This window comes from Canis aureus, chromosome 4 (genome assembly GCF_053574225.1).
Source record: "Canis aureus isolate CA01 chromosome 4, VMU_Caureus_v.1.0, whole genome shotgun sequence".
NCBI lineage: Eukaryota > Metazoa > Chordata > Mammalia > Carnivora > Canidae > Canis > Canis aureus.
This window is the reverse complement of record NC_135614.1, coordinates 88,185,648-88,208,608: the sequence shown is the minus strand read 5'-3', so window position 1 is coordinate 88,208,608 and position 22,961 is coordinate 88,185,648. Positions and strand designations below refer to the sequence as shown.

At 46.2% G+C, this 22,961-nt stretch overlaps 1 long non-coding RNA gene across 3 annotated transcripts in view; it reads left to right on the top strand.

Moving 5' to 3' along the window:
* The first annotated feature begins 11,588 nt into the window (after positions 1-11,588).
* Positions 11,589-22,961, top strand: part of LOC144313075 (uncharacterized) — a 33,043-nt gene continuing 21,670 nt past the window's right edge. For 2 of the 3 annotated variants that reach the window (XR_013378803.1, XR_013378805.1), the window contains exons 1-2: positions 11,589-12,111; positions 19,211-20,215. This is a non-coding gene — a long non-coding RNA (uncharacterized LOC144313075). The remainder of the gene's footprint in view (positions 12,112-19,210; positions 20,216-22,961) is intronic. The other variant, XR_013378804.1, reaches the window with a different exon arrangement.

The following is a 22,961-nucleotide window of genomic DNA, read 5'->3' as shown; positions in this document are numbered from 1 at the left end:
GCTTCAAGGCCCTTAACATGTTTGCTGAATTCTTTGTGATTTGACAGTAGGGACTCTCTCTCTCTCTCTCTCTCTCTTTAAGGGGAAAGGGGCAGAGGGAGAGGGAGAATGTCAGGCAGGCTCCCCACTGCGGGCAGAGCCCGATGCAGGGCTCCATCTCATGACCCTGAGATCATGACCTGAGCCGAAATCAAGAGCAGACACTTAACCAACCGAGCCACCCAGGGGCCCTTTGGCAGGTCTCTCCTCCTCGGAACTGTAGCGCAAGAGCAGAGACGGGAGCCGCTCCGGACAATCAGACACAAACCCTCGGCTGGGCCAGCGCTGCAGAGACGTTTGTGAAAGGCCGGCTAAAAATCCATTTAAAGATTTTTCCTTCAGAGCGCTATGAAAAAGAAATAATCTTGGCAAACCAAAGTCATTTGAATTCAATGCAACAAACATTTATCGAGTACATACTCTGAGACACATACTGTGCTGCAGTGAAAACAAAAACGGGGTTGAATTTTTAAAAATCTAAAGGTCGTTGTGTAAATGTGACCAGTACGTGACTGAGTTCTTCCTCTTAGTCCTTTCCCCGCTTAGAGGACATTTCTGCCTCATTTTCACATAGAATGTAATTTTCTTTCCTTCTCTAGTATTCCTTGAAATATGCATGATTATTTTTTACCATACTTTGATTTTTCTTATACTTTATTTTGTACTATTTACAATGATACACATATATATAAAATATACTACACTACATATTGTATTATACGTAAGTATATTTGTGTGTGTGTGTGTGTGTATATGTCTTTAAATATGTATATACATTTTCCCCTCCTTTCCCAGGACTAGAATTTCCTCCCACCCTCCCATCCCCCAGCTACATGGTCCCTGTCTGAATATTCGATGTAGTTCTTTGCTTTGACCAAGTGAGCCGAACTGGGTTATAATTCTTACAACTATTGTTCCGTTGTGCAAATTGGTTAAATTCTCTAGGCCTCACTCTTCTTTTTCATAAAATTTATAGGCAGTAAAATAAGGAAAAATAACCTCTGGATTTTTGTTGGAAGCCTGGGTGGAGCTGTAACTCATGGACGTCAGGAAGAGCGATGGCAGGATGGCACAGACGGCTGATAGGTGGCCACCTACTAAGCTGACCCTGTATTAGCACAAAGTAAATGTTTGTTTAGTTGCACAGACGTGCAAGATATCACTGAGAGATTGTAATAAAGGTCTTAGATTAATGATAAAATCTGAGACAGGCTAAAATAAAATATTTAACTAAGAAGTACTTTGCATGCTACCAAGTGGTAAAGACGATAAGGACACGGGCCTGCCGGGCTGAACGTACCCTAACACTAAGGCGACGGATCGGGCTAATCCGGAAGACTGCACCGCATCTGCTGAGAAGGCGACAGAGACGACGCCTGCTGCTAGAAATTGAATTAGGGACCAAATTGCACAAGTAAGAATGAGGCTGGCATCTAGTGTTCCGTCATCTACGTGACTTCTGAAAGGCAACTGCCCGAAGCATCATGGAAAGAGCCTAGAGTGGTAAATAGTGTCACCCGGGTGGCCCCTAGCAGAAATCGGGATGGCTTCAAAAATGGGAGATTGCAAGACACCCCCCGACAAACGTCCCCAGAGTGAAAGAGAACCACCTTCCTCGAGCTATGTTTGTTCCAACCATGTTCTTCGGGGAGCTTGTAGGTGGAAAAGCAAGAGATTTCCTACCAAACAGCTGTTGGTGAAGGATCAGAAACGGAGCAGTGACACGCCCCCCGGAGGCTGACCCTGGCTTGGAAGGCGGTGCACACACCGGTGTGAAATAGTCAGAACCAGGGGAGGTCCTCAGGGAAGGTGTCAGGTGACCTCTGAGCGAAACCGGGTCCCAGGAGAACTTTAAATCGGTTCCCCCGGGAGATTCGGTTGCTGGTGTAGTTTATACCTACAGAGTTTGTGCCAACTCTACTGTTCCATGAAGTATTTGCAACTCCTCCAGGGGATTTGTTGTTTTTTAAAGATTTTATTTATTTATTCATGAGGGACACAGATTGAGAGGCAGAGACCCAGGCAGAGGGAGAAGCAGGCTCCAGGCAGGGAGCCCGACGTGGGACTCGATCCTGGGATCGAGCCCTGAGCTGAAGGTAGACACTCAACCCCTGAGCCACCCAGGCGTCCACCTTCAAGGGATTTTTGATGATATTCAAGTTTGGAAATCAATACTCTTAAGTCAAAAGTCTGCAAACCGTGGTCCACCCACAGGCCAGGTTCGATCAGTTGCCTAATACTGTATGAACAAAGAATGGCTTTCGTATTTTTAAGCAGTTAGAAAACGTGAGTACTCTTTTGTGACGTGTAAAAATCATCTAAAATTCAAATTCTCCAAGTGAGAATAGCACAGTCAGGCTCAGACCAGTCCTTTGGGATCGGAAACAGCAGAGTGGGGCCCAAGGATCTGTGTTTGAACTCCTGGGTGCCCTGTCCTACGGTGTATTTGATTAAAAGCTCATGCGTGTCCTCTGTGCAAAAGGCACCATGCATATGCTATTTCATGCTTCTGGGCTAATGCAAATCAACTCTGAGGGAAGTGCTATTCATTTATGTGTATACAATGCAAGCTGTTCTTCTTCTTCTTTTTTTTTTAGAAGCGGGAGAGAGATAAGGGGAGGAGGGGCAGAGGGAGGGAGAGTCTCCAGCCTGCTCTGTCCCATGCTTAGCACGGAGCCCGACACAGGGCTGAGTCTCACAGCCCCGAGATCCCAAACTGAGCCAAAATCAAGAGTCAGACACTTAACCGACTGAGCCCCCCGGGTGCCCCGGTGCAGGCTGCTTTTAATGAAACCCTTCCTTGCACTAAGGAAACAGATCTGGTCCAACAATATGAGATCCTGGAAGGTGCAATTACTTTTTCCCCAATATTCCAGGCATTCCAAGCCAGGGCCACCCCCATATATAAGGGAACCAGCAGCCAAAAGTCCCTTTAAAATAAGTTGGCATTTTGAATTCAATTGTACATTAGAACTTTGAGCTGTTTTTGTCTTTTTAAGGGTTTCCACTGGGACGCCCGGGTGGGTCAGAGATTGAGCGTCTGCCTTTGGCTCAGGGCGTGACCCCGGGGTCCCCAGGATCGCATCCCACGTCGGGCTCCCTGCATGGGGAGGGAGTACTCTCTCACGAGTAAATACATAAAATATTAAAAAGACTTTCCCCTAGTTTTTATGGAAGGTGATAGACAAAAGGCTGAGTGACACTCTGTATTAGTTTATAAAACCCATCCACTGCCGACCAGAATGAACCGGAAAGCAAGAATGCAACGACCGAGGAACAGCAGTTTGCTATGACATTTTTTAGCTGATTGTTCCTTGCAGGTGACTTGGAACCTCATTGTCATCAGGGGCATTTGTAGAATTAAACGTGTTTGTGTAAGTTACTTGTCAGTCAGAGATAAAGGAGGGTGACTTTGGGGACCGCTAATGTCCCCGGCACTAGTTCAGTGTTGCTTGAAATGCAACAGTGAGACCTGAAGGCATCGGGCAGTGCACGCAGGGCTGGCAGGTGTGCAGGTGGCTGCTGCGGGCGGGTCCCGGGGGAGGAGGGCGGAGAGCGAGAACACTCTGAATGGTTTCCCGGAGAGTTCGGGGATATTCTAAAGGACTGAGCAGGTTCCCTGGCAATATATTTGGAGGGAGGGGCCAAATGAAGGGAATATAGTCTGTGGCCAAGTGCAGAAGAGATTAAGGGACGCCTGCCCGCCAGGTACGGTGCCTCCATTCACAACTGTTTTGTCGGACTGGGTGAGGCCCTGAGTTTCTGTCCTTCCCGATTTCCTTTCTCTCCCGCAAACATTTTTGAAACACCTACGACGTGTAAAACGCTACACGCTGGGAAGTCTGTCGAGTTTATCATTTGCGTTAAGTCACCTGTAAGAGCTGACATTTCTCAAAGGTCTTGGATTTTAGTCTGAATCTGTTTGAAAACATTTTTAAGTTGTTAGAGTTGAAAATATTTGTCATACAAAAATAATTGAACGAATCACATTTTGGCCAAATCCACAAGGTGATCTGGTGTTTCTGATGCTTCCTCAAAAAATATGCTCAGCACATGCACAGCCTCAGCACGTCCTGGGAGCTCGTTGGACGTGCAAATTCACGGGCCCATCCCGGACCTACGAGCCAGACCCTCTAGGTGGGGGTGGCGCGAGCAATCTGGGTCTCAATAAGCCTTCTAGGTAATTCTGAGAAGCCCTGAGCTAAGCGAAATTATGAGACCATGATTGTTCTATTGATTGTTCTAATTAGTAGTTTGGAGTTTCAGTGATGAGGAAAACAGTATGGTGCATTCAGCAGAATGGGCAAAAAAGGTCAACATCTTATTTTTCATGAAATTGAAAATATTGCCATATGATAATCATTTACACATTCCCGTGGTAGGAAGACGGATGTGAAGAGTTGGGGGGAAAATGTTGGGAAAGACATTTAATACTTTTTTTTACGTAAGAAGGCTTTGGATGGAGTTTCTATGTTAATTAAAGTTATCTGAGCCATTTAATTTGAGGAGCTGGCTCATAACCAATAATTGCATAGGAGAGATTTTTCTCTTTTAATAAAATTGGAATCTAGAACATAGTGGAATAAATCAACTTGCACGTTTAGTTGTTCAAACTGGCACTTCAAAATGATCCATGAAAGGAAGAATATTTTGTTTTTGTTTGTTGGTTTTTAATTTCCAAATGCATTCTGGAGTGTTACTTGTGTCATATAAAATGAAACCACTAGAAAAATGAGATTAGAAAGATGCACGAAATGCAAGCACTGGGTTTTATTGCTACAGTCGGCAGACACTGAATGACTCTAACAACTGGTATCTCCAAACGCTGACTCTCCCTCTCGGAACCAGCGTCACTGCGGACTGGCAACGAGGTTCACAGAGGGACACGCATCTGCAGGCCACACTTGGCGTAGCCCCAGTTAAACCACCTCTAGTGCAAGCACCGGTAAACCAGCTGCAGTAAGAGACCAGGTGAGTAAGCTCCAGGAAACCAAGCAGCGGTGGAGGTTGCAGGGTCTTGGCTAGAATCTCAGTTGGACCTTTAACCTTGTGCCTCAATGTTCCGACCTATAAAATGGGGACCATTATACCACAGAACGCCCAGGATGCTGGAGGCAGATGTTAGTGGCTGAGCCTGCTCTCAGTGAAAGAGTATGGGATTTAAGTTCTGTAGGGAGGGAAATGAGGACAAGAGAGAGGAGAAGGACTTCGAGAAGTGGTAGGATCAACGGATTATAAATCCCACTAGGGTTAACCGAGTTAGTAGGATAAGGGGAAGGACGCACACACACAAATGGTTGTCAGGGACTGCGTGTTTGCGACCCCCCTCCACTCACATGTGAAAGTCCTGAACGCAGTGTGACTGTATTTGGAGATGGGGCCTGCGGGAGCCGATCAGGGTTAGGGGAGTTCGTGGGAGTGGGGGCCTAACGACGGCACGTGTGCCTTTGTAAGAGAGACACCTGCGAGCACACAGGAGAAGACGAGGGTCTGCAGCCAGGAGCGTGCTCTGGCCATTAGCGGGCCTGGCCGAGCGGGGCGGGGCTGCCGAGTCCGCACCTGGTGGAGGCTCACCTCTGCGGGGGGAGCTGCTGGCCCGCGGCATTGGTCCCCGTGGCGCTGGCGGCCTCGACGGCGGGGCTCGCCAGTGAAATGCTTGGAATTAGGGTTCCTGGGTGAAGTCCAGAACAAGGACAAGATCCTTTAACTTCTGTACCGGGAATGCTTGGACTGGCGCGGGGAGGAGGCCCTCTTTAATCCTACAGTGTAATGCCTGAGACGAAGCCCGTGGCGCTGGATCGTGTCCAGGGTGGTGCACGTGGGTTCATCGCCCCGATGGTGGCCCGCGGGCCAGGTGCGGGTCTGTATCTGTGTCCTTGAAGGTGTCCGACTGTCTGCCCCTACTTGCTTTAGGCCCAAAGAGATTTGCACCACTAGTACCTCCATTCATTCAGGGATACTTCAGTGCCGCTGAAGGTGCCGGGGGCGGGGTCCCTGAACCTGGGGACCCCGGTGGGCCATCCCGGTGGGCCATCCCGGTCGGTCTGCGCAGCTCAGCGGGCGCGCCCTGCACTGGGGGCTTGCAAACAACCAACAATTCTTTTCCACAGTTCTGGGGGCTGGAAGGCTGGGATCAGGGTGCCGGCCTCCCCCCGCTCGCAGGCTGCTTTCTGCTTAGGGACAGGGGGACTGACTTCTCCTTGTGTCCTCAGAGGGTCGAAGGGGCTGGGCAGCCCTTCGGGGTCCCTCTTATAAGGGTACTAAGCCCCCTCGAGAGGGCTCTACCTCAGGGCCCCATCCCCTCCCAGCGGCCTCCCCTCCTGCTACATCACACCGGGGATGAGGTTTCAATGTATGAATTTTGGGGAGACGGACCTGGAGCCCGTGACACATACTCATCTGCTGTCCTTGCCCCACAGCGGCCTGTGTTCTAGGCATATAGGAGGACGGGGGCGCTGAGGGGGGCGCTCAGGGGGACAGATCAGAAGCAGTGCCTGTCGCCTGCAGGGGGGGGGCTGGCCCTGGGGCTCACCCTGCGGGTCGGAGCGGACTGCGGCCTCCACGGCAGCGGCAGCGGGGCGGCTGGCCGGGGCCTGGGGCCGGAGCTGGCACACGAGGCGCCGCAGCACACCGGAGGGGACTGAGGGGACTGAGGGGACAGCGCTCAGCGGCCCGGACACTGAATCATGGTCGTTTCCTGCCTCCAGGTTCATATACAGCATTTGCGTGTGCGCATCCTCATCCTCACGCCCCTCGGTGACCCCCCAGCGGCCCAGCTGGCCGGGCTGACCCGTGGGGCCCGCGGGCACCTCCCCTCCCTCCCCTTCCCTCTCCTCCCCTCCCTCCCCTCCCTCCCCTCCCCTCCCCTCCCCCCCCCCACCTGCGGGTCTGGACGCCGGCGCCCCGCGGCCCACGGATGCGCACGAGCCCCTGGGGGGCCCCGACCAGGCCCACGCTGCCCGCCGCGCCCCGGGGACCTGCCGGATCCAGGAGCAGCGGGGCCTGCGGAGGACACGAGGCCCCGACACCGCCGCTGCCGCCCGCGCTCCCCGTCCCGCGGCCACACCCCTGCGGCGGCCGCGACCTGGACCCACCGGCCTCGGCGCGCTCGACCCTTCGCTCCTCAGCCCCCGCCCTCCGACCCCCACACCGTCCCCCCAGGTCCCTCCGTCCCCCACACCTCTGCCCCCCAGGTCCCCCCGCCCTCCACTTCTGCCCCCCGGGTCCCTCCGTCCCCCCCCACCTCTGCCCCCCAGGTCCCTTCTCCCCCCCACCTCTGCACCCAGCAGGTCCCTCTGTCCCGCCCCACCCTCCCCCGTCCCTCCGCCCTGCCCCCCTGCCCCCCCAGGTCCCTCCGTCCCCCCACCCCTCTCTCTGTGTCCCCCTGCCCCCCAGGTCCCTCTGTCCCCTCCACCTCTGCCCCCCCAGGTCCCTCCTACCCCTGCCCTCTGCCCCCCTAGGTCCCTCCTCCCCCCCACCTCTGCACCCAGCAGGTCCCTCTGTCCCGCCCCACCCTCCCCCGTCCCTCCGCCCTGCCCCCCTGCCCCCCCAGGTCCCTCCGTCCCCCCACCCCTCTCTCTGTGTCCCCCTGCCCCCCAGGTCCCTCTGTCCCCTCCACCTCTGCCCCCCCAGGTCCCTCCTACCCCTGCCCTCTGCCCCCCTAGGTCCCTCCTCCCCCCCACCTCTGCACCCAGCAGGTCCCTCTGTCCCGCCCCACCCTCCCCGGGTCCCTCCGCCCTCCCCCCTCTGACCCCTCAGGTCTCTCTGCCTCCCCTCCCTCCGCCCCCCCACCTCTGCCCCCCGCGGGTCCCTCCTACCCTCCCACCCCTGCCCCCAGCGGGTGCGTCCCTCTGTCCCCCCCCCAGCAGGTCCCTCCTCCCCCCACCCTGCCCTCCGCCCCCTCACGGGCCCTCCCCCCGCGGCTCTCCGACCAGAGGAGGGGACCAGCCCGGGCAGGCGGGCTGCGGGCGGGAAGCGGGGGGGCCCCCATGGGAACCAAGGCGGCGCGGGGTGGGAATGAGCTCCTGTGGTGGAGGCACGTGCCCCAGCTCAGACTGTCCCTTCCTAAAGCAGCTGCGCCCTGCGGCGGGCCTGTGCCCGGGGTGCTCCTCTTCCTGCCCGCCCCCTCCTGCCCCCCGCCCCCCTTCATGCTCTCCCTCCTGCCCTCCCCCTCCCCCTCCCCCCCCCCCCCCAGAGCGGCCTCCCCCAGCGCCCCGGGCAGCGACGAGCCTGCGGTCTGGGAAGAGCCGAGAACAGCGTCAGGGGAGAGGAGGGGAAGCAGACTCCGGACCCAGGAGGAGGTCTTCGTTCTGTGTACACAGATTATCTTTCTTACGACTTCTATTATGACAAATTCCAAGACCGGGAGGAGGGTGACAAACATCTGTCCACCTGCCCAGCTGGATCCACAAGTTGTTAACATCTGCTTGTGTCCCCTTTGGCCGCCCAACCATCGGCGCCCGTGTCCCTCTCTCCATCTCTTTATCCATCCCAGTCCATCCATCCACTGACCCATTTGGCTCTTTTTAAAATATTTTATTTTATTTTATTTTTTTAAATATTGTAGGGCAGCCCCGGGGGGCTCAGCAGGTTAGTACTGCCTCCTGCCCAGGGCTGATCCTGGAGACGTGGGCTCGAATCCCATGTCGGGCTCCCTGCATGGAGCCTGCTTCTCCCTCTGCCTGAGTGTCTGCCTCTCTCTCTCATGAATCAATAAATAAAATCTTTAAAGATAAATAAATAAATAAAAAATATTGTATTTATGAGAAAGAGAGCCCATGCACATGCACGCACATGCACGGGAGGGCAGGGGAGAGGGAGGGGAAGCAGAGGCCCTGCTGAGCGGGGAGCCCAGCCCAGGGGTCATGAAGGCAGACACTTAACCCGCTGAGCCACCCAGGCCCTGGTCTTTAAAGCCTTTTACAAATAAGTTGCCCACATCATGAGCCTTGATTTACAAGTTAGCTTGCATCTTTTCAGAATAAGGACCTTGCCAGCACATCATCAGTACACTTCAAATCATTAATGATAATTCCTTCGTATGTCAAACATCCAGGGTTATATCGAGCTTTTATTGTTTCCATCATTACGCTTTTCCCTTTGAGAAGTTACAGTCCATTTAAATTTTGCCTCTTTCCGGTTCACTTTTTAGAGCTTCTTTTAAGAAATGTCCTTGAGGCATCTGGGTGGCTCAGTGGGTTAAGCGTGTGACTTCGGTTCGGGCCATGGACCTGGGGTCCTGGGATGTAGCCCCTGTGGGGCCCCCTGGTCAGTGGGGAGTCTGCTTCTCTCTGGGCCCCTCCCCCTGTCGGTGCTCTGTCTCTGTCTCTCTCTCTCAAAAAAATAAAATAAAATAAAATAAAATAAAATAAAATCTTTTCTAGAAAAAGAAGTGTCTCTAGAAACTATCAGCATACTTATTATTTATGTTGTATCTAATAATCCCAATATGTAAAATTTTGTATGTCTGTTTCAGCTGTTTGCTATTTTTGCTGATTCTCTTATGGTTCATGCTCCTTTTGTGTTTCCTGAATTTTGAAGGAGAACTTCCCATTTTCCTTGGAAATTTATTAATGGAAATTCTTTGAGATTTGGTGTGAACTTAAAATCCTGCAGAGAGCATGTGTCTCACTTTTGCTTGCAACAGAACTGAGACGGCTGTATCCCAGGTCTCTGCTGAGATGAGTCTGAGCACACGGGCAGTGCATATTTAGACTGAAAACCCAAGTAAGGGGCCGCACTGTAATTACTAAACCGTAGAGGAGATTTCTGTTTCATTCATTCAGCATGAACTTTGGGATAGGTATGGAGTTTTTGTTTTGTTCCCTTTTGGTTTTGGTTTCCTTTTGTGTGTGATGTATTTCTTGGTTCCCTTTGGGGGTCTAGCTTTGGGTACATGGTCTCCTATTAGATTCCGGATTGGACAACCCTAAACTTTATTGGATCTTCCGATTTCAGCAAAAAAAAAAAAAAAAAAAATCACTTTGGGACTGGCTTGCTTTTCAGAGTTTCCAGGTTTCCCCTGGGTTATCATATGTCCAGAAAGAGGAATTCCACAAATCCTTCACTAGGATTAGAGGAGAGAATATTCAAGAAAGAAGATGGCTGTAGGGAAAGACAAGTTTCAAGGTTGGAGTTTAATTTCTCGTCTTCAAATAGTGTAGAATAATGGTGATACACAGAGGTGCATGCCAAGGTTTTCTATTTCATTATAATCAAAACACGAAACAAAGATTAACTTCATCTGACCATAAAGCAAATATTCAATTTTCTTGCAGCAATGGAGGTTATAAATTGTCTAAAAAGGGATACTTTACACTTTCCAAACCAGGGCGACTACATAATGATCTGATTAATAACCAGAAGATGAAGTTCCTGCTTTTGATCTTTAGAGCAGGAAAAGGTTTCTTTAGACGCACAAAGAGATGATCCCATAAGAGAAGTGAAAGATGAAGGTGACTCTTGCGGGTGTAATCTTTAGGATGGGCCCTATAGGAAACCACATGTCTGGCATCTATGATGACTCAGATGAAGGAAGCCAAAGTCTACAATTCGACTGAGTGACCATCACCATTAACCAATCTGAAAAATCCAAAGATGTTAGTAAAAATCTGGTAGATAATGTTATCTTAAAATTTTGAATTTTATTATCAGGTAGTATAGAAAACATTATCTTTTTTTTTTTCAGTTTAATTCACTAATAAAATCCAAACCTCTGACTTGTTTATGTATACGAGGAAGAAAATGAAATATTAGGACAGGCCTCCTATTACATTTCCTCCAGAGTAATTCCACAGTGACAGTAGGATACATGGATGAGCAATGAGCTCTCTTCTTTTGAAGATGGAGGGGTTGTTGTGTCTTTTTTGTTCAGTTGGCACATAAAGAATATGTAGATATCAGGCTCCTGAAGGTAACCTTGCCTTGTTCCTCCCAGGGTGGCTGAAGACAATCGAAAACTGTAACACACTCAACTTCAAATCACTGGATAAGGATTTTATGGGTCTTTTAATTCTTACTTGACTCCCCCTTATAAAATTCCTCTAATATGCCTGGAGAGGAAGTTCCCCTTTTTGAAGTAAGATGATTTTTATCTACTATATAAAAAAGAATTGATGATACGTCCTTCCGGACTTTCCTCTGCTTCTTTAAGAGTTCTGTCGAGAAGCAATGAACAGGACGGGAGAGGCACCTACTGTTTGGACTCAAAATGATGGAGTGGCTCCTGGTCTTGGGCCCGTTCCAGTGTCTCAGGCCATACAGCCCGGAGAAGCCCCATGGAGCATTAGCTTGTAGATTATTTTTGTGCACTTTAGTTGAACTTGCCCTCTGGCCTGGTGTTGGAGAGTTTTTGGCACCAAGATTTATAAACTCCTACATCACTGTCAACCATGTAGACATTCTTCACTTTGTACTATTTTCTCTCTTCTCTTCTCGTTGCTACTATCTTGGTCTAGACCCTCAATCCCAGCCTGCACTGGGATTGTTAGAATTTTAACCAGTTAGAACACTGGTTCTGTATTGTTAGAATTTTGACCAGTTAGAATACCGGCTCCCACCTCTCCCCACACCTGTCCACCCTGTGTGTGACAGTCTGTTAATCCTTCCGAAAGCCATGCAGTTTAGATTCCCCTGTGCTCGGAAATACTTAATGGCCTCCGCGGTGGCTCCGTAGAAAAAGCCCGAACGTTGAAATTTTGCTGTAAGGTCCTTTAGGATCGGGCCCTAAGTTCCTTATTCAACTTTATCTGTCTCTTTACAACCACTAGGAACCTTCGATCTTGGTTACATTCGTTGATCGCTTGTAGCTCGCTGCAAGGATCACATTGCAAACCTCCAAGTCGGTGGAAATCATTATTTTTATAATGTGAGACCACAGAGAACGAGGTTAAGGATAAACACCAATGGACGTATGGAAGTAACAAACCTATTTCAAGATTTAATGGCTGTTTCTAACTCCACACATACCAGCACAATCTTCCTGAGTAACTCCTTGGTCGCAAAAGAGGGATGTGACCCAATCCATCTTACCTGGAAGCCAAAGTTCACACCGTGTAGGAACTTCTGTTTCAGGTAGATCCGTTCTTCAGCTTTTCTCTTTCTGCCCTCTCCTTCCACACTGTCCTCTCTGACATTTATTGTTAACAGTGTCTGCAGGCCTGTGCTCCTGAGTGTTTCCCATCCTCAGAACTGCTGGGTTTATTTTGATGGATGTTCCATTGTTCACCGTGCAAACACAGCATCACTTTGGATTTGATTTTCAAATTGATGAATATTCTGAGGGTTTATTATGCATGGGTGGTCTTGTCCATAACAGAATCCCTAGTCGATTTTGGCAGCTTTCCACATTCACATGTTTGTTGCCCTGGAATTCATTTTGTTCGCTAATTCTAAACCCCAGATCCCTTTATTCTTAAAAACTGTGTGATAAAATCAATAATTTTGTATTGAAATATTACCTATGTATGTATTTTAATCTCCTTTCAGTTTTGCTTTTGGGCTATATTGTATGCTCTGCACGGTATATTATTATATTAGTGCATTTTATTATTTGCATAGAAATAAATCGCATGTATACTGAGGAAGAACATAGTTTTAATGACTAGGGTGCATGATATTATGAGATTAAAAGTTTGGTGGCCATTTTTTTAGACCATTGATTTGACATTTACTACGTTTCACAACATTCTTTTTTAAAAATTTTTTTTTATTATTTATTCATGATAGTCATAGAGAGAGGAGAGAGAGGCAGAGACACAGGCAGAGGGAGAAGCAGGCTCCATGCCAGGAGCCCGACGTGGGACTCGATCCTGAGACTCCGGGATCGCGCACTGGGCCAAAGGCAGGCACCAAACCGCTGAGCCACCCAGGGATTCCCCGTTTCACAACATTCAATTATGTGCTTAAAAACAGCTTTATCGAGGTATAACTGATTTTCCATAAAATTCACTCATTTTGGGTGTACAATCAAATAATTTTTAGCAAATTTACAGAGTTGTGTGACCATCAGCACAATCCAACTTTGGAACATCTTCATCATGCCAAAATGATGATCTCTCTTCCTAACCCCAATCCCAAGCAACCAGTGATCTTTCTCTATCGATTTGTCTTTTCTAGATTTTGGATATAAATGGCATCATACAGTATGTGGTCTTCTGTGACTGGCTTCTTTCACTTAGTACGTGTTTCTGAGGTTCATCCATGTTGCAGTACGTATTACAACGTCATGTTGCAGAGTGTGGATATCCCACACTTTGTTTATCCATTTACCAGCTAACGGTCATTTGGACTGTCTCCACTATCTTGATTATTGTGACTAATACTGCTAATGGACATTCATGTGAATATATGTTTTTATTTCTCTTGACAAGATAATTTCCTAAGACCTAGTTGCTGGGTCATATGGTGACTTGATGCCTAACTTTTTAAGAAGCAGCCAAACTGGTTTCCAAAATGGCAGAGCCATGTCACATCCCACTAGCAATGTGTCAGGGTTCCAGTTTTTCCACATCCTCCTCTTTAATACTTGCTATTGTCTTTTTAGTCATAGTAATTTCAGGGGATGCGGCTAGTATTTCATTGTGGTTTTCATTTGCTTTTCCCTAATGACTAATAATGAGCCTGTTTTCCACGTATACCTTCTTTGGTGAAATGTCTATTCAAATGATTTGCTGGTTATCTTTTTATACCTTCTTCAACACAGGAATCCTCCATGGGGATAGGGATAACATTTTATACTTTGGATCCCAAATACTTGCCTGGTACATCATAAGGTCATTTGCATACTGGTGTCCCAAATGCCCAAAAGGGTGATGATAATTTCATATATTAAATGTAAAAAAAAGTTCTATATTTTATCTTATTGGTTCACAAACCCAAATGTCTATAGTCACCGCGCTGGTAATGTAAATGCATAACTTGGGGAGACTTTAAGGAAATAGGGAGTGGTAAGGGGGGAAGCCCTCCTTTACAAAGACATCTATGTTAATTAAAAATAATCACTGCGCAAAGGAAGTTCATTTATCACTAGGTTGACCCTCCTCCCCCCGCCTCCCCGCCCCGTAGGTGCACACCAGACCCTCCACCACTGAGCCTAATTCTGGAGAAGTCATCATGCTACTCAGAGTGCATTTCTCTAGCTGATGCTATGAGGATCTTTTCCGAGAGATTCCACAGGCTTCCAGTAAGTTTTCTTTTCAGGGGCTTTCTACACCCATTTTATTGCAACCACAGGGGGTCTTTCTGCCTGTGGCCTTGCTGATGACCCTGGGACACTTGGAGCCCCTCCCAGATCTCTGGTTACTCTTTAGGTCAGCTTGCAAGGCTCCACTGCCACTTGCGAGGGCAACTGATGGGACTCTGGTTCCCTGCTGCCAGCTCCCATTCTCACCACTAGCTCTTTGCTCCTGTCATTTCATTGTCCTGCAAGATTTCCCAGCCTCCACCTCCACCTTCAGCTAACTCCCACTAATCCCTCCAGCTCAATTCCATACCACCCCCCAAAACCTTTCATAGGACCCCATTTTGCTCTTGTCAGAGCACAGTCCACATTTTATTGTAATTTCCTCTCTCTTTTTCAATTTCTCTGTTCCTTGAGGACAAGGGCTACATGGAGCGAATTCACTTGTGTAGTCTCTATGACCAGAGCTTTGGTTTCATGGAGGAGCCCCAAAAGATGGCATAGCCTGCCAAATGCATTGATGTACACGGGGCCCTATAACATCACATTGGGGAAGGACGTCTTGATGAAGAGTCAGTAGGCCTGAGTAGCAAGGATGTAATAAAATCCCCATATACCTGCAAAGTGGATATCGGATTTTAACTCCTATTCTCTTCTGAATTTGAAGCTTGGGAGCCACATAGCATTTTTCTTAGCTTCAGGGTTACTGCAGGTGCTCAGGGAGATAGTGTCTGGGGCCTGATGAGAGGTGAGAGACTGGATGGTGTGGCTCCAAGCTGTGGAGCCATCCACATGTGATCTGACGGGTCTTGTCACTCTGATGCCTGTGTCCTTTAGTTACCCAGCCCCTTCTTCCAATAAAGTCCTTCCTCGGGGGAGGGGGAGGCACTTACCTAACACACCAGTTTCTATGATATGCCAAGTGATGGTTGCCCAACTAATCCATGGACTTAATCTTCACCCAATGAAACTCAGGGCTGGGAGTGGTAGAGATCTGTAAGTGCCGAAACTATGACTTTATCTTCTCCTTTCAAAGGGCTTAAGTCATCTGCAAACCTCTAGGGCTATATACACTGGCTTAACCTTCATTTGGAAAAGGAAGTTACCCTTTCGGCTCAAAGTTTTCAAGTGACTTTTTAAAACTCGACTTGAAATGATGCCTGACGTCGGCATGCTATCTTGACGACTTGTCCTTATGCTCCGAGCTTTGAGTGCCTCCAGAAATGAGAACTGATGAGAGAGATGTCTTTCATTACATTTATTTTCCCTTTTTCTTGGGCAGGATTGGACCTCATTTGTGGAGCTTGCCAGGTAGATTCTCCAAATTCTAGGATGAGTAGAACCTTGCCTATGATGTTGCTCTTTCAAATCCCCTCCTGTGGGGCTATTGGCAATACCACAAAGGACATGGTAAATTGAGGAGGTTCTTCCCTTGGGTGTCAGGATTTCCTCAATATTTGTAACCCTAGAGTGGTTTTTTTTTTTTTTTTTAAGGCAGTGTGAGTAAAAGGACTTCTGATTCCTCAGTATTACTAATTAGCATGGGTTTAATCTAATAATATTTTAACACTTCATTTATTTGGCATAGTTGTGGAATGAGAGGCTTCCTTTTAAGTGAGTTATTAAGGGATATTTCCCTGAGAAGCATTAAAACATACACTTAATTATCTTTACAACTACAGAAACATGCTTCTCTGCCTTATTAAAGCATTTTATAAAAGCCACAATGGAATGCCATACTGATTACTTAGGCAAATCATAAGAAATCCAGATATTGCATATGATTCAGTGCATTTCTATGCCGAGGGCTTCTGCTGAGGTGTCTAAATATAGTTGATCCTTCACTAAATGGCCCCAGGCAGCTGCCTTTTGTTTTTTCCTTCCTAAATTCTGCGGTCTGTTTTTTTTTTTTTTTTTAAGGCTCTTTATATCTCATTCATGTTGTCAGGTTGTGTGTGACCTGTCACTTTTTTCCGCTAATATTAGATCTCTTGTAGCTGTCCACTAGTCACACCCTTCTCAGATCTGGGCCTTCAGATCTTACAATGGGCCGGACAAGTAGATCACTGAGCTGGTGAAATGTTACCCAGGAATGATTATGTACAGAGACGCTCTCCTTGGGGTCAAAGAGAGGAAATCCACCAAATGGAATGTGTCATATCCGAATTGGTTAGTTTTTAAGATCATTTTATTGGTCCGAGAGTGGCCTTTTTTCTTTAATAGGTAATTTCTCTGTGTAAATGATGTGTTCTTTCATTGTACCTGAGTGCTCCAACTAAGGAGTAGAATTCTAGAAGGAATCCAACATTCTGTTGTTTTCAGGCTGTGAAGATGATCATGGTGAGGTGGGGGGGCGGGGAGAGAAGATAAGCATCACAGAGATTCGTTACAGGTCCATAAATCAGTTTTCATCTTTCAGAATTCTAATTTTTTAGCTCGCCCCGAGGTGATCCGGCTGTACAATAAATCACACTGACTGTATTCGTTCTCACTGTTGCTGTAACAAATCGCCACCAACTTAGTGGCTCACAAAATATACAACTTTATTAGCTTACAGTCTGAAGGGTTCAAAAGTCCAAAATCAGTCTCACTGGGCTAAAGTCAAGGTGTCTGGAGGGCTGGCTCTTCTAGAGCCTCTCGGGGAGGATCCGTCCCCCCAGTCTGTTTCAGCTTCCAGAGGCTGCTGACCTTCTTTGCCTCCCGATCCCCTTCTCCATCTCCAGAGCCAGCCTTGCGATACCTTCAGTCCTTTCTGACCATCTGACCTCTGCTTGCATCATCACCTCTCCTTCTCTGACCCTGGTCCTCCCAGCTCCCTTTTATAAGGACCATCGTGATTGCCCTGACCCCACCAGACAAACGAGGATGCTCTCCCTGTCTCAAGGCCCTTAACTTAACCACACCTGCAACATCTCTTTTGCCATGTATGGGGACATAGTCACACATCCTGGGGGTTAGGGCAGGGGTGTTTTCGGTGAGAGGAAGGGAGCATTACGGATCCTACTGCACTAACTAAACCTGCAATATGTTGATTCAAAAACTAGAACGGCAATTTATGATTTAGGGTTTTAATATGTCTAGTAGGATAACTGGAATTACCCATTACTTCAGACTGTCTCTACTGCCCAGCATTGGTCAAGCGAGGAGACTAAATAAATAATAGAAGCTTGCTTGGTGAGCATATGATTATACCTTGGTCATTGCCAAGAAACTACAGAAGCCTGATAAAGTGCCTTTGTACTCTGACTATGTCTACCCAGGTAGGCAGTACTGGCTGTTAGATGTTTTTTTTTGGATAGTACTTGAGTTTGATACCCTGACAAACTCAGCCTCACTGATTCTTCTTTCGATAGACCTCATGGAATCTAGAACTTGCTGCTGTAATTATGTTTTCTAGTGTATAAAAAATGTGACAAAACTGTGTAAAATTAACTCTGATCACCACAGTTAAAATGCCTGGATCAGAATCCACATTTGAGGGTGAATACTTAGCCTGTGGAATATCATAATGAGGAACCAGCTGTTTTACTTATTAGTTCCAATCTCGGAAAAATCTGGATGCAGGAAGTAACTTCATTGGTGCAATGTGTTGTCTTCAAGATTAAGTGAACCCTTGGCTGGATCTCTATGCCTTTGGTGAATAGGGCCCAGGACCCGGCAAGCCCAGTGGGCTGCCAGGGTCTGTGTAGAGCTCAAAGTCTAGAGCCATCTTAGTGCTGCCCTGTCCTGCTTCAGGTCGATGCTGACATCCCAGTAGGATCTGGATGGTATAGTCTGCAAAATATCACTTTACTGGCCCGAGAGTGAAAATTTCATGTCAGGTGCTTGTCAGAGGTTCCAAGAACAGGTAGGGGACTTTCCTAAGCTATAAGGATAGATCTCCTTCCTGACTGCTTGGCACCTGCTCACTAGTAAATGTTGCCACATTTGTCAGAAATCAGACTAAGTCTTGCTTTCTTCATAATCTGCCACCTGGGAGGAGGGTCTTGGGTCTCTGTGGGCAGAAGGATGGGTTGGTAGGTCTTGGCGGCCCAACTTCAGGGAGCATCAGCATAACCCAGAGAGCTGGTTAAAAGGCAGAGACTGAGCCCAAGCCCCTGAGTCCCCAAGGCATAAGTCTTGGGGAGGGGGTTGAGAATCTGCATTGCTCACAGGGTCCCAGGTGATGCTGTTGCTGCTGGTTGGGAACTACTCTTTGAGGTCCTGTGGGGCTGGGCTTTGCTACGCCTTACAACAACGAAGGGTTATTTCTTGCTCACACTACGTGTCTCCCGTGGGTCTATAGAGGCTCTGCTCTGCATCATCCCTGATCGCACTTTGCAATCCAGACCGATGGAGCTTTGCTGCTTGTGGTACGAATGTGAGAGCCTTGGCGGTGCCATGCTGGCAGCTACAAGACTTCCAGCAACTCACTGGCTAGAGCTGGTCACATGACTCACCCAAACCAAGTGGTACCACGAAGCACGCTATCTGGATGTTGGCAAGATAGTACTGATGGCTACTTCAGGTACTGCCCAGCTTTAACTGAAGAAGCCCGGTAACAGCTGAACAGTCAAAGTGACAAGTCAGTTTACAGGGCTTGGGAATGATGTAGCTGAAGCCATCATGGCTCAGTTTACCTTGGCTATTGTTTCATTCTCTCAAATAGAAACGGAAATCATTCTAGCCTCATTGCTGCTAGATCTACACAGCATCTCTACCTCTGTTCCTCTGAGGTGTGTGGTTGATCCATTTTTCCCCTTTAACTCCCTTTTTATTTTTTTATTTTTATTTATTTTAAAAAATATTTTATTTATTCATTCGTGAGACACACACACAGAGAGAGAGAGAGAGAGAGAGAGGCAGAGACACAGGCAGAGGGAGAAGCAGGCTCCTCGCAGGGAGCCCAACATGGGACTCGATCCCGGGTCCTCAGGATCAGGCTGTGGGCTGAAGGCGGCGCTAAACCGCTGAGTCACCCGGGCTGCCCTTAACTCCCTTTTTAATTTTTAGGTTCTACTGCAGACATGATCTTTTCTGCCTTTCTCTTCAATTTTAAAGATTGACCTGGCTTCAGAGACCTGCTGCCCTGATGTGCTGTCTACAACGGCGTAAGAACAGTCTGCAAATTTGAGTCATCACCGATTTTTGCTTTGTGGCCCTTCCTTCCTTCCTTCTTTCCTTCCTTCCTTCCCTCCTTATGCAGCTTTGCAATCAGTTAAACCATCTATGAAATTGCAATGACCTAATGCATCATTTAGGCATAAACACATTTTGGCTCAGAAATTATTTCTCAAAACCTCTTTTTTGAGTTGTCACTTCAGCACATATTCCTGTCAAGCACTGACCTCTTACTGATTCTTAATTTCTTTTGAGGCAGCCAGAGATAGTAGTTACCTCTTCACCAAAGGAGAAACCATAGGGGAAAATGACCCGGTGAAGACTGCTGGTTTTCCATTCTTCGGTTCAATCACTTCGGTTCATCGGGGAAATAAAACTGTCAGCACAACATCTCTGGGCACAGAGGACATGGGTAGGGTGTGTGATTCAAAGGATTGCCTACGGCTAAAGCCACTGTGTAAGCTTTAATTAACTGGGACAGCCAGGGGCAGGTACTGTAGAAAGAAACACTATCATTATTGATGTTAATTTTTTATGTGAATATTGGGAAACTCCTGGATGCATTGTTCCATAATTAATTTTCTTATAAGTTATGAATGTCCTAGGATATCCCCTAAAGGAGAGCTGGAGAGAGCGATTCATTTAAGTCAGTTTAGTTTTTAGAGGCTCTTCCTGTAGCCATATATTTATGACTACAGTTGAGTTTTGGTTTCTTGTGTGGCTTTCTAGAGCCTAGAATAACTTTGCCTTAAGATGGAAACGGTTAATGATTACGACTATGCTTTTTCAGAATAGTTTAAGTTCCTTGGGTGCATTTTTAGGCTGCAGGCTGAAGCACGATGAACGGAACTTGCAGTTGCGTTGGAGTTTGAACCAGTTATTGCAGGAAACACACAGGTATTTATTCGCCAATCAAATACATATTTTCTTCTTTTGTTTTTTTAAGTTGAGGTTATCCTGAAAATTGGTTTTAGTTGTCAAATATATTGCCTTATGCTAAATATCATGTATATTCTAATATTTTATTCTCTTAAAAGTTGAAATTGTTTGCCTTCCTATTGTTGATACTGATATTTTTACTGTTTTTTTTTTTACCACAAATCTTTAAATGGGAACAGATAGGGCAGGCTACTTGTATTTGCCCCATGGCTTAGAAACCCAGCTGATAAGACCATTTTTAGTTGAACCAGATTTTCAGGTAGAACAGAACTGCTAACATTCAACAGAAGCCCCGGGCAAGGCTGAAGTCAACCCTGAGGGCGAATGGGCTGGGGGAGAGCTCAGTGGTGCAGAGGAGCAAGTTTTCTTTAGGGAACATGACTTCTTTTGCAAAATGAGGACAGTTCCAGAGATACAGGATATCACAGGGTATGAAGAAGATCGAATGATATGCAAATGGCAGCACGAAGAGTAAGAACTTGGCAGATAGTGAACACTTAGTAGAAGTTGGCTTTTATTTTTCAGGTCTCTCTTCCTTATTCCTTCTTGTATAAATAAATAAATAAACAAATAAATAAATAATCAAGCAACAGGTGAGCACTGCTGTCTTGTCTTCAGTGGTAAGACATTGTGGGGCTCGCAAAGAAACTTCAAAGTCTTCTCTGAAAGGATTCAAAGCAAGATGAATCATATGTGATGACTTAGAAAATGTAAGACAGAAAGACGTTCTCATTGGTTCTCAGACAAGAAGCACACAGCATGGGCATCAGAGAAATCCAGGGGCGGGAGACGTGACTCTGGAGTGAAGTGGTCTGGAAGGAACCAGTCGATCAGATGGGTATGAAAAGTGCTGGTGGAGGTGAAGGCAGGGTGGAGAGTTGCAGTACCAGGTAGGAAGGGGCAATAAGACTCAAAGGACAAGGATCAGAAAGTGTGTTTGAGGAAGAGTAAATAACTTAGTTTGTTGGTAGGAAAGTACTCTCTACTGGTGAGTATTTGGTGACAGAAAGGTGTATTAGAGTCATTTTAGGGTAGAAACTTGCTGGCTCGTGTACCTTTTTGTTAGAACCACGTTGTAAGTGAGATTGAAAGATATGACCACTAATATTTTAGTTGGGAGAACATATTTGATTCTACACTATGGTTAGAATATGGTCACTAATATGGTCTACTCATAAACATAGTCAAGACAGTATAAATCCACAGGCATATGGTGAACTCTCCAGAGAGCCCCTTCACGCCTTCTCTCACTGGTTTTTAAATAGCACTCTAAGCTATTCAGATATTATACAGTACTTATCTGATCTCATATAATAGTTATCCCTTTTGCTACATTGCTCATTCTTGGCACTGGCCATTTTTGGCCTATGGGATGTATGTACTTATTGACCTGGCAATAGAAAATATTCAGTCTTGGATCAATATGTAAGTACTTACATCATATTAAATTTAATTATCTATCAAAATGTATCTGCTGCTGCCATAACTTATCACTTTGGGGGGGGGCTGCTGATGCTAAAGTAGTATTGAACAGCTTGAATGATTCATATATTCTTTACTTTGTCATTTCTTCTATTGAACTCCTCAAAATATTTAAAATATTTTCGCCTTTAGTGTGGAATTATTTTATGTAGTTTGTGACAAAAAGCACCTAAAGCAGCATGGATAGCCCTAGTGTCAAAGTTGATGCTTTGTAGGATTAAAATATTTTCTTCATAAAGTAACCAACTAAGCTTACGTATAAAAGACATATGCTTGAAAATATTAACAACTCATACCTTTGAAAAGCTGTCCTAAGATTGAATGAAGAGAAGAAGACATTTTATTTTCACAGAATATGCTTTTATAATTTGAAAATTTTACTTTATTCATTTTTAAAGTTCAAATTTTAGAGTCAAATGCCTAGATACTGTTTCTTTAAACTTTGGGGAAAAAATAAACTTTGGGGAAAGTTTTGCTGTGTTTAAAGTGATAGAGTATAAAGGATGTTTGCACTGTATAAAGCATTATTTACTAAGTGTCTGCTTGGTTAATATAATGGTGAACGAAGCAGAAATATTTGCTAAAAAATAAGGCATAAGTGCTTATGCTTTCTGGGTTCTCATTAAAATTATAGCAGCACAGATCAACAGGACATTCATGGTATTTAAGTATTTCCTTTTTCTACTCTGATATCAGAGTGAGGCACCAGCCTTGACATTGCAGAGATCAGATGGAACATAGTTTATAAGTTTGGATTGTCTTGGGAGCTAAGGGGCTCATGTGTTATGCTACTTAGAATCAAGGGAATTGGTGCATCTTGAATGAAGTCAGGAACTTAAATTAGTATTCTGAATAAAGGTGTTCTTAACATTAAACATTTAAAAATTTAAACATAAGAAAAAAATAAAAAATAAAAGACATATGCTTGATGACAAATGCTTCTTCTTTTAAGATTGTGTGTGTGTGTGTGTGTGTGTGTGTGTGTGACCATAATCAAGAATTAGGGTAATAAGGGAAGGAAGGAAGAAGGAATATAATCCAATAAAACGACCTTTGGGTAGTTCAGATGTTCTGGATGTATAGGTATTTCTTTTTTCATTTTGTTGACATTTTATTATGAAACATTTAAGCTTACAGTAAATTTGAAATAATTTTATGTAACCATCTATATTCCTATATTGTACCATAAGCATTTTACTGCGTTTTATCATATATTTATCCA